Source organism: Heptranchias perlo, chromosome 5 (genome assembly GCF_035084215.1).
Source record: "Heptranchias perlo isolate sHepPer1 chromosome 5, sHepPer1.hap1, whole genome shotgun sequence".
In the NCBI taxonomy this organism is placed as follows: domain Eukaryota; kingdom Metazoa; phylum Chordata; class Chondrichthyes; order Hexanchiformes; family Hexanchidae; genus Heptranchias; species Heptranchias perlo.
Genome location: NC_090329.1, coordinates 42,129,594 through 42,142,604, shown reverse-complemented (window position 1 = coordinate 42,142,604; position 13,011 = coordinate 42,129,594).

Below are 13,011 nucleotides of genomic sequence, written 5' to 3'. Positions count from 1 at the left end.
CAGCCATTGTAAAGCCACGCAAAGCCGTGAGAAAGAGATAGGTTTTCGTGGCAAATCTCAAAATGGGGGGCCTGTCACATTCCATGGTGTCTGGAAAATACATGAGGCCATTGCACCTAGTCTTAAGTGAGATAACTGTCAATCATTAAGGCATAGTTATGGTCCGAGACCTGGCAACAGTGGGTGATTGGCCAAAATGGAACTTCCCCTGACTTTTACCTACGCCCCAAAGGGCAAAAACAATATAAAAAGAAAACATCAGGACAGAATTGGTACTGCAATCAGGTGGAAGAGTAATAAAGCTGACCTACAGGAGGGACGTCCAGCAACAAGACTTCAAAAGACTTGATCAATCTTAACGGGCCTTGAAGCAGAAATTCTTGGTTTAAGTTGATAAGTATTATTTGACTTATTTGCTGCTTGTTTAAGTGTAGAGTACGGTTGCATGCATTGCTTGATTTTGCTTCATGCTTGTATGAATTATAACATCATTAAATAATCACTTTTGATTCACAAAACTACCGTGAGTGGGGACTTTCTTTGTCTGACTCATCGTCCAGGTTTAAGAACCACTAGGAAAGTAGGAAATGTCCTACACCATCCTAATTGTTTTTTTTGACTTCTTTCCTAATCTTTTCGTATTCCCTTTTGTGATCCTCTCCTTTGTTGTCTATGTTTATGTCTTAGTGTGTGCCTTTTTCTTTAGTTTCAATTTTGCCCTTATTTCTTTATTCATTCATGGTGTGTCATTATTGGCTAGTTTGTTCTTGTTTTTTAGCGGGATATATTTCTTCTGGACTCTATTGACCATCGTTTTAAATGTTTCCCACTGCTGATCTATTTCTTTGTTTGTCAGTAAATTTTTCCAGTTTATTTTCTGTGCTTCCATTCTCATCCCCTTAAAATCAGCTTTTTTCCAATTCCTACTACATCTGGTTCCTCGCTACGGATTATTGCCTCCAGTTCCCCTGTTTTATTTTGGACACTCTGTGCATTGCTGTACAGGCAGGTTAATTTATCTTTAATAGTTGTTCCTTTTACTTTTTTAACAGTCCTTTTATACTTCTGCTTTCTAACTGTATTTGTTCCTTGACCATTTATTTTATCTTTATTCCTCACCCTGGTCTGACCTTTACACTCATTTCCCGTTTGTATTATCTTTAGGCTTTTGTTATTGCTACCAGATCCCTCCCCCCATCTTGTTAGTTTAAAGCCTTATCTACTGCCCTATTTATCCTTTCCGCTAGGACTCTGGTCCCATTCCAGTTCAGGTGGAGCCCGTCCCAATGGTACAGCTCCTTCCTGTCCCAGTACTGGTGCCCGGGGCCCATGAAATGGAACCCCTCCTCACACCAGTCTTTCAGTCATGCATTCACCTTTCTGATCAGCCTATTCCTGTACGAATTAGCACGTAGCTTGGATAATAATCCTGAGATTACCACCTATGAGGTCCTGCTTTTTAATTTAGTTCCTAGCTTCTGATATTCCCTTAGCAGGGCCTCCTCCTTGTTCTTCCTTATGTTATTGATGCTGACATGGACCATGACAACTGGGTCTTCCCCCTCTCTTTCCAAGTTACTCTCCAGTTGCTCCATGATGTCCTTTACCCTTGCACCAGGTAGACAGCATACTCTCCTGGATTCTCGGACGCAATTGCAGAGGATGCTGACTCTCCCCCTGATTATAGAATCCCCTATGACTACAACCTTTCTATTCTGATCCTTCCCCCTTGGACTGTCTCCTGATCCACAGTGCCTTGTTTAGCATTCTGGGCATCCTCCCTGCAGCCTTCATCCTTATCTTCACAGGTAGAAAGTATATTGTACCTGTTGTATAGGACCAGTGTCTGCGGGACCTCCTTCTCTACGTCTCCCAGGTTCCCTGTTGACTAACATCCCCCTGAACCTTAAGTAACCTGTCTCTAACTCACACTCCAGCTCAAAGACTCTGAGCTGGGGTGTCTCAAGCCAGAGACATTTACTGCAGATGTGACAATCCGGGACAGTCTAGCTGTCCACCAGCTCCGACATATTATAGTCCCGACACACAGCCTGTAATGCCATTCATTCCTATTTTTCCTTACAATTCAATCCTCTAATGCTAGGGATCAGCCTCGAGACTCTTCTGCACTGCCCTAGGGACTAAATATCAGTATTGTGCCTCAGTGATCGAAACTGGACACATCTTTCAAGGCGAGGTTTAATCAGAGTATTGTACTGTGTTAGCATGATATCCTGAGACTTGCATTTGACTGTTTTAGCTGTAGAATTCAGCATTCTATCTGCTTTGTTAATTGTTGCATTCGAGTGGCTGGATATGTTATGTGCCAAGTCAATTAATACCCCCAGATTTCTTTCAGGTTCACCATTAGTCAATTCAATACCTTTGATATTGCCACTCTGGCTGAAAACAGCTAACCCGGTGTAGACCTGAGATCAAACCTTGGACTTTTTTGGGTCTGTACGGCTCAGCTACTGATTGGATAAACTCAATGATCCAAGTCTTTTAAAATTTTAATAGCACATATGCCCCAAAGAAATATCCTCGCATGTTCTCGTTCCTAAAACTGACAGCACCAAACCATATAACATATCAGCCTATCACAACCTTGTGCGGCTTGTAGTCCTCCTCGGTCATGCATGCATTGCAAGCTTTGTTGATGTGAATCATAAAACGGAATCCTTTGGGAGATTGTGTCTAGTTCCAATATGAGGGTAGAAGAACAAGCTGTGCATGATACAAACCTTTTGTTCTTGTCTGTGGTCTTGGTGGAACAGTAAACACTAATTTAAATAAAAAGGGTTTTTTAAAATTAATCTACGGTCAGGCCTCGATTTAACAAACAGCAATTGGCCAACTTAAGCTTTAGGGAAATTTGTAAAATGTATATACTGAGGAGGCACAACATTAACAGCAGCAGGTCCCAGCTGTCCAATGCCCCACCACAGCGCATTTAGGAAGACAATTCCTGACTGTAACTGACAGTTAAATTTGCTTTGAAAAACATAAACACAAAGTCCTCGCAGGCTGCTGAGAACTGGGCACAGGGATCGATCCCCACGCCAGAACTGGTAGGCTTTAGACCCACCTGATGGTGGGCCTTGGGCCTCATTTATATCAGACCGGCAAGCTGCAGATACCTACTGGTTGCCCCAGGCTGCTCGCTGGTGAAAACCATTTGAATTTCGAGTCTCTGCCGGTGACACAGGTGACCGGGAGAGGGGGGTGACCAGGAGATGGGGGCGAGGTAGCGATCAGTGGGTTGTGGTTTAAGGTACCTTGAACCCCCAACCCACTGATCGCTACCTTGCCCCCATCTCCTGGTTGCCCCCCTCTCCCGGGGAGTGTCGAGCTAGTGATCGGAAGGGGGGGTCGAGGCATAAATTGGGAGGGGGGTTGAGGCAGCGATTGGAAGGGGGGGTTGAGTCAGTATTCGGGAGGGGGCTGGAGGCAGCGATCGGGTGGGAGGGTTGAGTGGATGCCGGCAGCAGCCTGTGGTTTTACTGTGGAGCTGGGAAGACCACTCCTTCACCTCCCATCTTCACATTCAGTTAAGTATTTTTTTTAAACTGCCACCTCCAGTGTTGAACACTTGGAGCTGTCAATTACTCAATGCTCGCCCACTTCCACTTGGTCCCTCACAGTTACATTTGAAAGTGTACAGTTTTCAAAATTACGAATTATGAAGTGTTTTGATAGAGTAAATAAGGAGAAGCTGTTTCCACTGGCAGGAGGGTAACCAAAGGATACAGATTTAAGATAATTGGCAAAAGAACCAGAGGCGACATGAGAGAAATAGTTTTAAGCAGTGACTTGTTATTATCTGGATTGTATTGTCTGAAAGAGTGGTGGAAGCAGATTCATTAGTAACTTTCAAAATGGAATAGGATATATACCTGAAAAGGAAATATTTGCAGGGCTGTAGGGAAAGAGCAGGGAAGTGGGACTAATTGAATAGCTTTTTCAAAAAGCCACAGGCACAATGGGCCGAATGGCCTCCTTCTGTGCTCTATGATTCTATGATTCTAAGAATATCAGCTTTATGAGGAGCTGAGCACGTAAGTGAAAGGAAATGCTCAAAGAGTGTAAATGTCCTGAATTAAATGGTGACACCACATGCATTAGGCAGTGCATTAGAGTTAGCACTCACTTAGTATATGTGAGCAGTATTATCACAGAGTTACACTGGATTAAAATATCGGCACATTTGAAAGCACTCACAACAGTTGAAGGTTCATTGAAAATGTGGAGATAGTAAGCAGGGTCGACTGCTCTTCATTGTAACAAAAAGACAACAACAGCTTTCCAAGAAGGAACAAAACAGGAAACACTTACCCTTGACCCACCTGGATCAAGTAGATAGTGGTAAACTAAAAGAATGGTTTCTGTACCAGGGCACAACATGAGGAAATTGTTGCTGATAGAAAATCCAAACTGAAGTGGATGAAAGGGGCTGAACTAGATAAATAGCTATTTTGTGAACTTTAACAAAACCTTGAAAGAAATGGAAGAGGTATGACTGATGCATAGAAAAGAAAATTAATAGTGTATAAACCAAAAAAAAAGATATCTAATTGTTCCACTAACTATTGTTCCACTAGCAATGGGCACCTTGAAAAAGTCAAACTGCCAGCTATAAATCATGCTATTAGTTCCATTTCAAACATGCAGAACACTTTTTAATAATGTCACTCTCGATATAACTTTGCCTGAAATCTGCTCATCATGATTACTGTTAACCCTTTAAAGACTGTAGTAACATATTTTGTGTCTGCCCCCCTCCCCCCACTCAATTTTAAAGGTATAAGAAATAGATTACTGATGACTAAATGTCAGCTTGACTTATTTGGCAGCTCTCTCACCTCTGGTTCCGAAGCCCCACTCTAGAATTGGCCACATAACAGCTAATTTTGCAACATGGGCAGAGCCTCAAATTGAATGGGCATGGATCGCCTTTATCAGTTCGTCCAGAGTTAAGGGCGAGAAGAGTAAGACTTCCGGAAGCAACAGTTTACTGGTGGAGTTGTACTTGGCTCTGTGGGACTGGATAGGCCCAGACCTGCTGGAAGTGTACGGGGGTATGCTTCTGGCAGGCAGCATGTCAGACTCCATGAGGAAAGGCATCATCACCCTCATCTACAAGCAGAAGGGGGAAGAGGGAAGAAATCAAAAATTGGCGACCCACCTCACTACTTAACGTGGACTACAAAATTCTGTCCAAGGTCATCGCCAATCAGGTCAAGTCAGCCCTGGAGGTGGTGATCCACCCCGATCAGACCTGACCTGTACCCGGCAGGAAGATCTCTGATAGCCTGGCACTACTCAGGGATACGATGGCCTACGTACAGGACAAGGGGGTGAACACCTGCCTGATCAGCCTGGGCCAGGAGAAGGCCTTTGACAGAATATCCCGCATGTACATGATGGACATGCTCTCCAAAATGGGGTTTGGGGAGGGAACCCGCAATTGGATCTAACTGCTCCACACAGACATCAGTAGTGCAGTTTTGATCAACGGTAGGAATCGGAAAGCTTTCTGATCAAATCTGGAGTCAGGCAAGGCTGTCCTCTCTCCTCCGTCTTGTTCGTGTGTTGTATCAAACCCTTTGCCGAGTCCATCAGGAGGGATGCGGGCATAAGAGGGGTGACGATCCCAGGCAGCGGAGGTACTCAGGTCAAGGCCTCCCTGAACATGGACAACGTCGCCGTCTTTTGCTCGGATCAGCTGTCGGTCCGCAGATTGATGAGCATCTGCAACCAGTTTGAACTGGCCTCGGGGGCCAGGGTAAATCATAGCAAGAGTGAGGCCATGTTCTTTGGGAACTGGACCGACCGATCCTTTGTCCCCTTCACCATCAGGTCGGATTACCTGAAGGTGCTGGGGATCTGGTTCAGTGGGGCCGGAGCGTGCACCAAGAACTGGGAGGAGCGAATTACCAAGGTCAAGCAGAACTGGGACTATGAGATCGACGATCCCTCTCGACCGTGGGCAAGAACCTGGTCATCAGGTGCAAGGTGCTCTTGGTGTTGCTGTACATGGTGCAGCTCCTACACCGCAACAGTCACCCAAGTCATCTTCCACTTTATGTGGAGATCAAAAATGGACCATGTCCGCAGGGACACGATGTACAAACCTCCAGAGAAAGGGGGGAGAAATGTACCCAACGCCGCCCTCATCCTGATGGCCACCTTTGTGTGCGGCTGCATCAAGCTGTGCATAGACCCTCAGTACGCAAACACAAAGTGTCACTACGTGCTGAGGTTCTATCTGTCCCCGGTGTTGCGAAGGATGGACCTGGCCACGTTGCCACAGAACGCTCCATCCAGTTGGGCCGTTCCGCCCCACCTGCCCTTCGTGAAAAAGTTTGTGCAGAAAAACACTTTTGACCACAAGGCGATCAGCAAGTGGTCCACACGTAACGTCCTTGAAACCCTGCGGGAAAAGGAGATGGTGGATCCTGTCGGTTGGCACCCTGAGCAGACTGTCAAAGTCATTTGGCAGAACACCTCATCCCCAGATCTTTCAAACAAGCACCAAGACCTAGCTTGGCTGGTGGTGAGAAGGGCCCTTCCCGTCAGATCCTTCATGCACTCCCGGAGTCTCAGCGCCACTGTGCACTGTCCCTGAGGAGGCTGCGGTGGAGACGAGACCGTCACCCATCTCCTTCTGGAATGTGCCTTTGCAAAGAAGGTCTGGAGAGAGATGCAGTGGTATCTGTCCAAGTTCGTCCCGAGCAGTTCCGTAACACAGGACTCTGTGCTCTACGGGCTGTTCCCGGGGACGCACACTGAGACAGATATCAACTGCTGCTGGAAGACCATCAACTCGGTGAAAGACGCCCTTTGGTCTGCCCGAAACTTGCTTGGCTTCCAGTGCAAGGAGCTGTCCTTGACCAAGTGTTGCAGACTGGCACATTCCAAGGCCCAGGACTACATGCTGAGGGACGCACTGAAGCTGGGTGCAACCACCGCAAAGGCTCTGTGGGGAAAGGCAACTGTTTAGAGCCTTCCTGTCATTGTATACCGAGGGGTTGCAATCAGGGAACAATCCCCTCGGGCAGAATGTAAAATACAAATTTATGCAATGAAATGTAATGTACCTGTAATGAAACTGTAATGAATAATCTGTATTAATTGTAATGCAATGAGGCACCACAGAGTGTCATGAACTGTAATTATGTACAATGTGTAACTATTGTTGAAATCATATTTGAACTGTACTTTATGTATCTTGCAAATTGTATAATCTGTATCGTGTACTTTTGAAATGTAATATGGCAACTGTATTGCATGTATTGCTGCAAATTTTATGAATAAAGTATATTTTTTGGAAAAAAAATTTAAAAGTTGTATGGGTATGGATCGTTAAATCAATTCACAGCAAACTGGATTTTCCAGCTTACCGTAGAATCTTACAGCACAGGAGGAGGCCGATCAGCCCATCATGCCTGTGCTAGCTCTTTGAAAGAGTTATCCAATTAGACCCACTCCCTTGCTCTTTCCCATAGACCTGCAAATTTTTGTTTTGGGGTAAGAAATTAAACCTGCCCTACTGACAAGGACAAGGCCTATCAAAGACCCCCTTTCATTCAAATCAGATTCCATGCCAATTCCTTGACCAAGTGTTGCAGACTGGCACATTCCAAGGCCCAGGACTATGTGCTGAGGGACGCACTGAAGCTGGGTGCGACCGCCGCAAAGGCTCTGTGGGGAAAGGCAACTGTTTAGAGCCTTCCTGTCATTGTATACCGAGGGGTTGCAATCAGGGAACAATCCCCTCGGGCAGAATGTAAAATACAAATTTATGCAATGAAATGTAATGTACCTGTAATGAAACTGTAATCAATAATCTGTATTAATTGTAATGCAATGCGCACCTTGCCCATATAATGTGGGCACATCAGGGATCCTGGGGCCTGGCTTGCTCAAATGGGTTTCTTAAAAGTAGGTTAGCGTTCCACAGTTGTTATGTAGAATTTTTTTTTTGCATTTTCTGTTATATTTTTCTCCGTGTATTAGTTGCTTTTGCTGGGTTTCCCACCATTTTCCCCCCTTCCAATTCTTTCCCTCATTTATCTCAGTTGCTGCTGCCATTTAAATAGCACCATACAAAGTGGTGAAGATGGGAATTCTTGCAGAGGTTCCAATGGCGCAGCATGATTCAGCTGAAAAGGAGTTCATGAGGGACTATCAAATGCAGGTACGACAACATCTGAGGCTTCGTTTCTCTATCCATCTATTTCCCAGGTTCTGTATATATAAAACCTGTCATTCCTGCCTGGACACGTTAGAGGAGACCTATCTTCACTGCCACACTTCACAAGAGCGGCTGCCAGATTGGATCATCTGCTGCTGGACCACCTGCAAACAACATCTGGTACAGCGATGACTCTTCCCATAGAAGGAAGGTCAGCATTGCATAAAGTTTTTGTCCCTAGCATGAACCTTCCAATCCACCAAAGGATTCATCTGTCGCATTGGGCAGTGGCATTGCACATCTGTACCAAGCAAATGACAACGGTTATGTTGCTAGGAGCAACACCTTCCTCCTTGTTCCTGTGGAAAGAAGGCATCAGCTGGAAAGGATACACAGCTTTCACTGGATGGGAGGGATTCCTCTGGCACAGGGCATTTCGAATGACATCCTTGCGGACACTAGGACTCTTCATATCAACCCCATGTCCTGCATGAGCAGAAAAGCTTTGCACTCAATTGGTGTTCAGGTGAGTTCTGCTGAGGCCTACGGGTGCGCAAAGGGATGAATCCCCAGAGTAGCCTGGGAACTCCTCCGACACGCTCCCTTAGTATAGACGGGTAGGTGGAAGATCCGGCCATCACACTCCTCAGCAGAATTTAAAGAGCCAGTATAAATAGGGAGGAATCCCGGCAGAACTAGGTTCCTCCCCAAATTTCTGGCTCCTGGGCAGAAATCGAGCTTTCTGCAGACTCCGGCTCCAGGAATTTCATGGCCATAGTCTTCAAATCACACAAAATGAAATCAAAGTGGTATCAAATCCATTAAACACCAAATAATATATAATTTCTGAATTGTGCAAGCTTGTCATTAACGCCAAAAGTTATGCTTCTGCTGCTGAAATGAGATTGCAGGTGACAAAGTGCTTCAGCAACACACTAGGTGTGATGAGTTCAGGAAGCTGCCGCCCAAGCGCTGTGCACAATATGGTGAACCTGCCAATATAAAGTAGATCTTGACTGTGTGCGATAGCGTAAAACAGGTGATAGTCGGCATCCCGTTTTATACCTCTCCTGGTTTTTATTTTCATTGAAGTCGATGGAAATAAAATCGGGAGAGATGTAAAACAGGCTGCCGACTCGCTATCACCCATTTCACATTATCGCACAAAATCAAGATCTACCCCAAGGAGTCCACGATGTCTTTTATTTGTATTTGTTTATGTAATCAAGTGAGTCGTAAAAAGAATATTGTGGCTGGCAGCATGAATCATTATTATACAGTGCAGAAATGTCAATTAAAGCTTCTCAGCTCCATAATCATCACCTTTCAATAATAATGTGCTTCAGCAGTGTTCACCCATTAGAATGCATGTGGTGGAAATGACCGGGAAATCATTAACATGGAAAATTAATATACGCTTTAGAATTCCTCATATCTAGCATTTCAGATAGAGCAATTAAATATCTGAGTGATAAGGATCAGCTTCACTATGTCTGTCAATCACAATGATCATTACCACTAGTTTATTTTTTTTAAATGGATCCAATTAGTAATACTGACTAAACACTGCAAATCCAATTTTCCCATTTAATGGGTTGCTAAGTCGGTCACAAAAGAGCCCAACTTGTGTCCATCCACTAAATTGGAATCTTCCGCTTATGACCAATGCAGGGAAATAATGACATGCAAATAATGTGTTAATTTGTGAGCAGCGCACCCTGAATGCTTCAGTGGCTCAAATGCCCTCAGCCAAATCCAGTAGATGGAAAGATCACGCCTGAGTAAATGCTATTAATTGTACTTATCTTCTGGATGATTTCTGAACTATTCAAACTAAATATTGTTATTGTCGTTGCTCTATCCAGATAGCAGTTTGTCTTATGAATCTAGCCAGGAGTGGCAAAGGTGGTTCAGCAAGCAACAGCAATATAATGGTTCTCTCCACCCCTCCCCCCCCCCATTCAAATTTGGTAAACTCCTGAGGAGGAACCCCTTCGATCACAAGGCCGTCAGACAGTGATCAGCACGGAACGTTCTGAGAGTCCTGCAGGGAAATGAGAGGGTGGATCCAATCGGGCAGTTCCCCGACCAGACGGTCGATGCCATTTGGCAGAACGTCTCATCACCAGAACTGACCAACAGGCACCAGGATGTAGCTTGGATGGCAGTGAGAAGGGCCCCCCCCAGTGCGTTCTTTCCAACAAGCATGGCATCTCAGCGCCACCACGAGCTGCTGTCGAGGCTGCGAAGGGGAGGAGACCGTCGTCCACCTCCTGATGGACTGCCCCTTCGTGCAGAGGGTGTGGAGAGAGATGCGTTGGTATCTGTCCCGGTTCATCCCCAACAGTTCGGTAACACAGGACGCTGTGCTCTACGGGCTGTTCCCCGGAACGCACACCGAGACAGATATCAACTGCTGCTGGAAGACCATCAAATTAGTGAAAGAGGCCCTTTGGTTTGCCCAAAACCTGCTGGTCTTCCAGCTGCAGGAGCTGTCCACGACCAAGTGTTGCCGACTGGCAAGGTCCAGGAGTACGTGCTGCAGGACGCACTGAAGCGAGATGCGACTTACACAAAGGCTCTATGGGCAAAGGCCACCATGTAAGGCCATCCCACCTTGTATTGTGCAGTATGTATTATAAGATATGTACTGTGTTTATATTGTAATATTGGAATCGTATTGTGTACAATCCATGTTGTATTGTTTTGAATTGTATCTCCTTGGAATGTGGTATCTTCAAATTTTATGAAATAAAGTATATTTTGAAACTTAAAAAAATGGTAAACTCAAAGTGGGGGGGGGGAGGAGAGATTTCTGCATAAATCCATTCTTAGAAGTGAGTGTGCAAATTTGCTGCACATAGCGTACACCAAAAACCTTCCCCAATGATGCTGAAGTCATATGGTGGATCTAACAAAGGTATGTAGGGGGCTCGGCGAATTTATACATGGTATAACTATTATATATTGAATTTGGTACACGGGACCCACGTTTCATCAAAAACTATCATATCCACTTTGCTCCCATGGGAAGCTCATTATCGTACCCTAGTACCTGTCACAACGGTAAGTGTGGCTGCGGTGGGAGTTTTCAATGTCAAGGGTGTCACACCTTGCCTGTCACAGATTTGTACTCAACGGGTGTCGCATATAGTAGGTGCTACTGAACATTTATGTGGCTTGCTTTTTCTTAAAATTTACCTTTTAAAATATTAGTTTAAAGACTTTTAGGGATAGAAAGTGAGTGTAAAGCGTGTGCAACGAAGGCCACTTTCAGGGACCAATATCCCACGGCTAAAGTACGCCTGAAAGACGATATTGGTTCAGGCCATTTTTCAAGCACCCCTGGCGGCTGTCTAAAACCAGCATTATTCCCCTTACAGAGGTAAATGAGGGATATAATGCATGGTCCAGGGCCCTTTGGGAAATTGGATACCAATGGGTAGAGCAGGTACCGGGCCTGCTCTGCTTAGGATTCTTCATCGCTCGTGGCCTAAGGAGCAGCTGCCAACAGAAGGTGAGTTTCTTTTTAAAAATTTCAAAATTTGTTCCCGTGGTGCCAGAAGGAGCAGGACCACTCCCCCAACTCCACAGTATCCCGATCACACCCCTTACCCCACCCCCCAATTAGTGGCTGGGCATGGTAAGTGTGGCTGCGGTGGGAGTTTTCAATGTCAAGATAATTCTTATCTGGATTGTCTTAAAACTGTTATTTAAAGCCACAAAAAGGCTTTCATCAAGTAATTAAAGATCTTTCATTATAAGTTCTTGACGTGTCTGGCTAAGGTATTGACACCAAAAAAGGGAATTCTTGCAATAAGATATCACTCAGATTGGCTGAAGGATTATGTCAGAGGAAATTTACATAAAAATCGAAGATATAAAAGATGTTGTTTTTGATACAAAAGATTGGGAGAGAAGTCAAATAGAGATTAGAGATTTCAGGCTGAGAGAAAGCCCTTAATAGAGATGGAGGAGTTTGGGAAGACTTGAAGTTTAAGAGCTCGACGAGACAGAGAGGGATAAATAATTCAGTGCAATACTTGTATGCAGGAGTTAAATTTCTGAGATCAAAAGCGAGGTCAGTTCTACTAAGGGAGAAGAGACATTGAAGTGCCAGCCCAGATTATATGCTGAAGTCTCTGGAATAGGGCTTGAATCTAAAACCTCCTGACTCCGAGGTCAGAGTGCTATCACTGAGCCAAGGCTGACCCTTATTAAATGTGATTAAAACTAAATCTGATCATAATCACTGCTCCCATTTTTTCAGTCAGCCAATGCTGGTAACAATTCTGTTGCTGCCATTTACAGTTACTCCTGATCAATCTTTTGTTTCGTAACCTGTCCCATTACCACCTTCCTTGCCTTGCACCATAATCCCCTTTGTCAGTTAATCAGTCCTGCCCTCTACCCTATCGCAGACCTTCCCTTTTGTTCTTTTCTCCCCACCCTGCCCTCCCCCCAGCCTTTCCCTTGCTCAAAAACTTTAAAGGGGAAAAAAATTGGATTGGGGCCATTTTTGGGTGTAGGTAGCGTGATGTGCTATTACCCTGCGCCCAATGGCCCCTGCACAGACAAGACACAAGTTTCAACCCACCCGAGGATTCACCAACAATTGGCATTCCATTCCAGGCCTAGCAGATGGAATCAATGCAATTCACACTTTCCACCACCAGGGAAAGCTCAATCTCTTATGGGGAGGATGTTTCTTAGAAATTTCTTAAAGGTAACTGGTACCTGTTATTTGCTGAAAATAACAGTCTATTGTCTGCACGGAGTTTGAACGGAGATCAGACATCGCACACATAAAACAA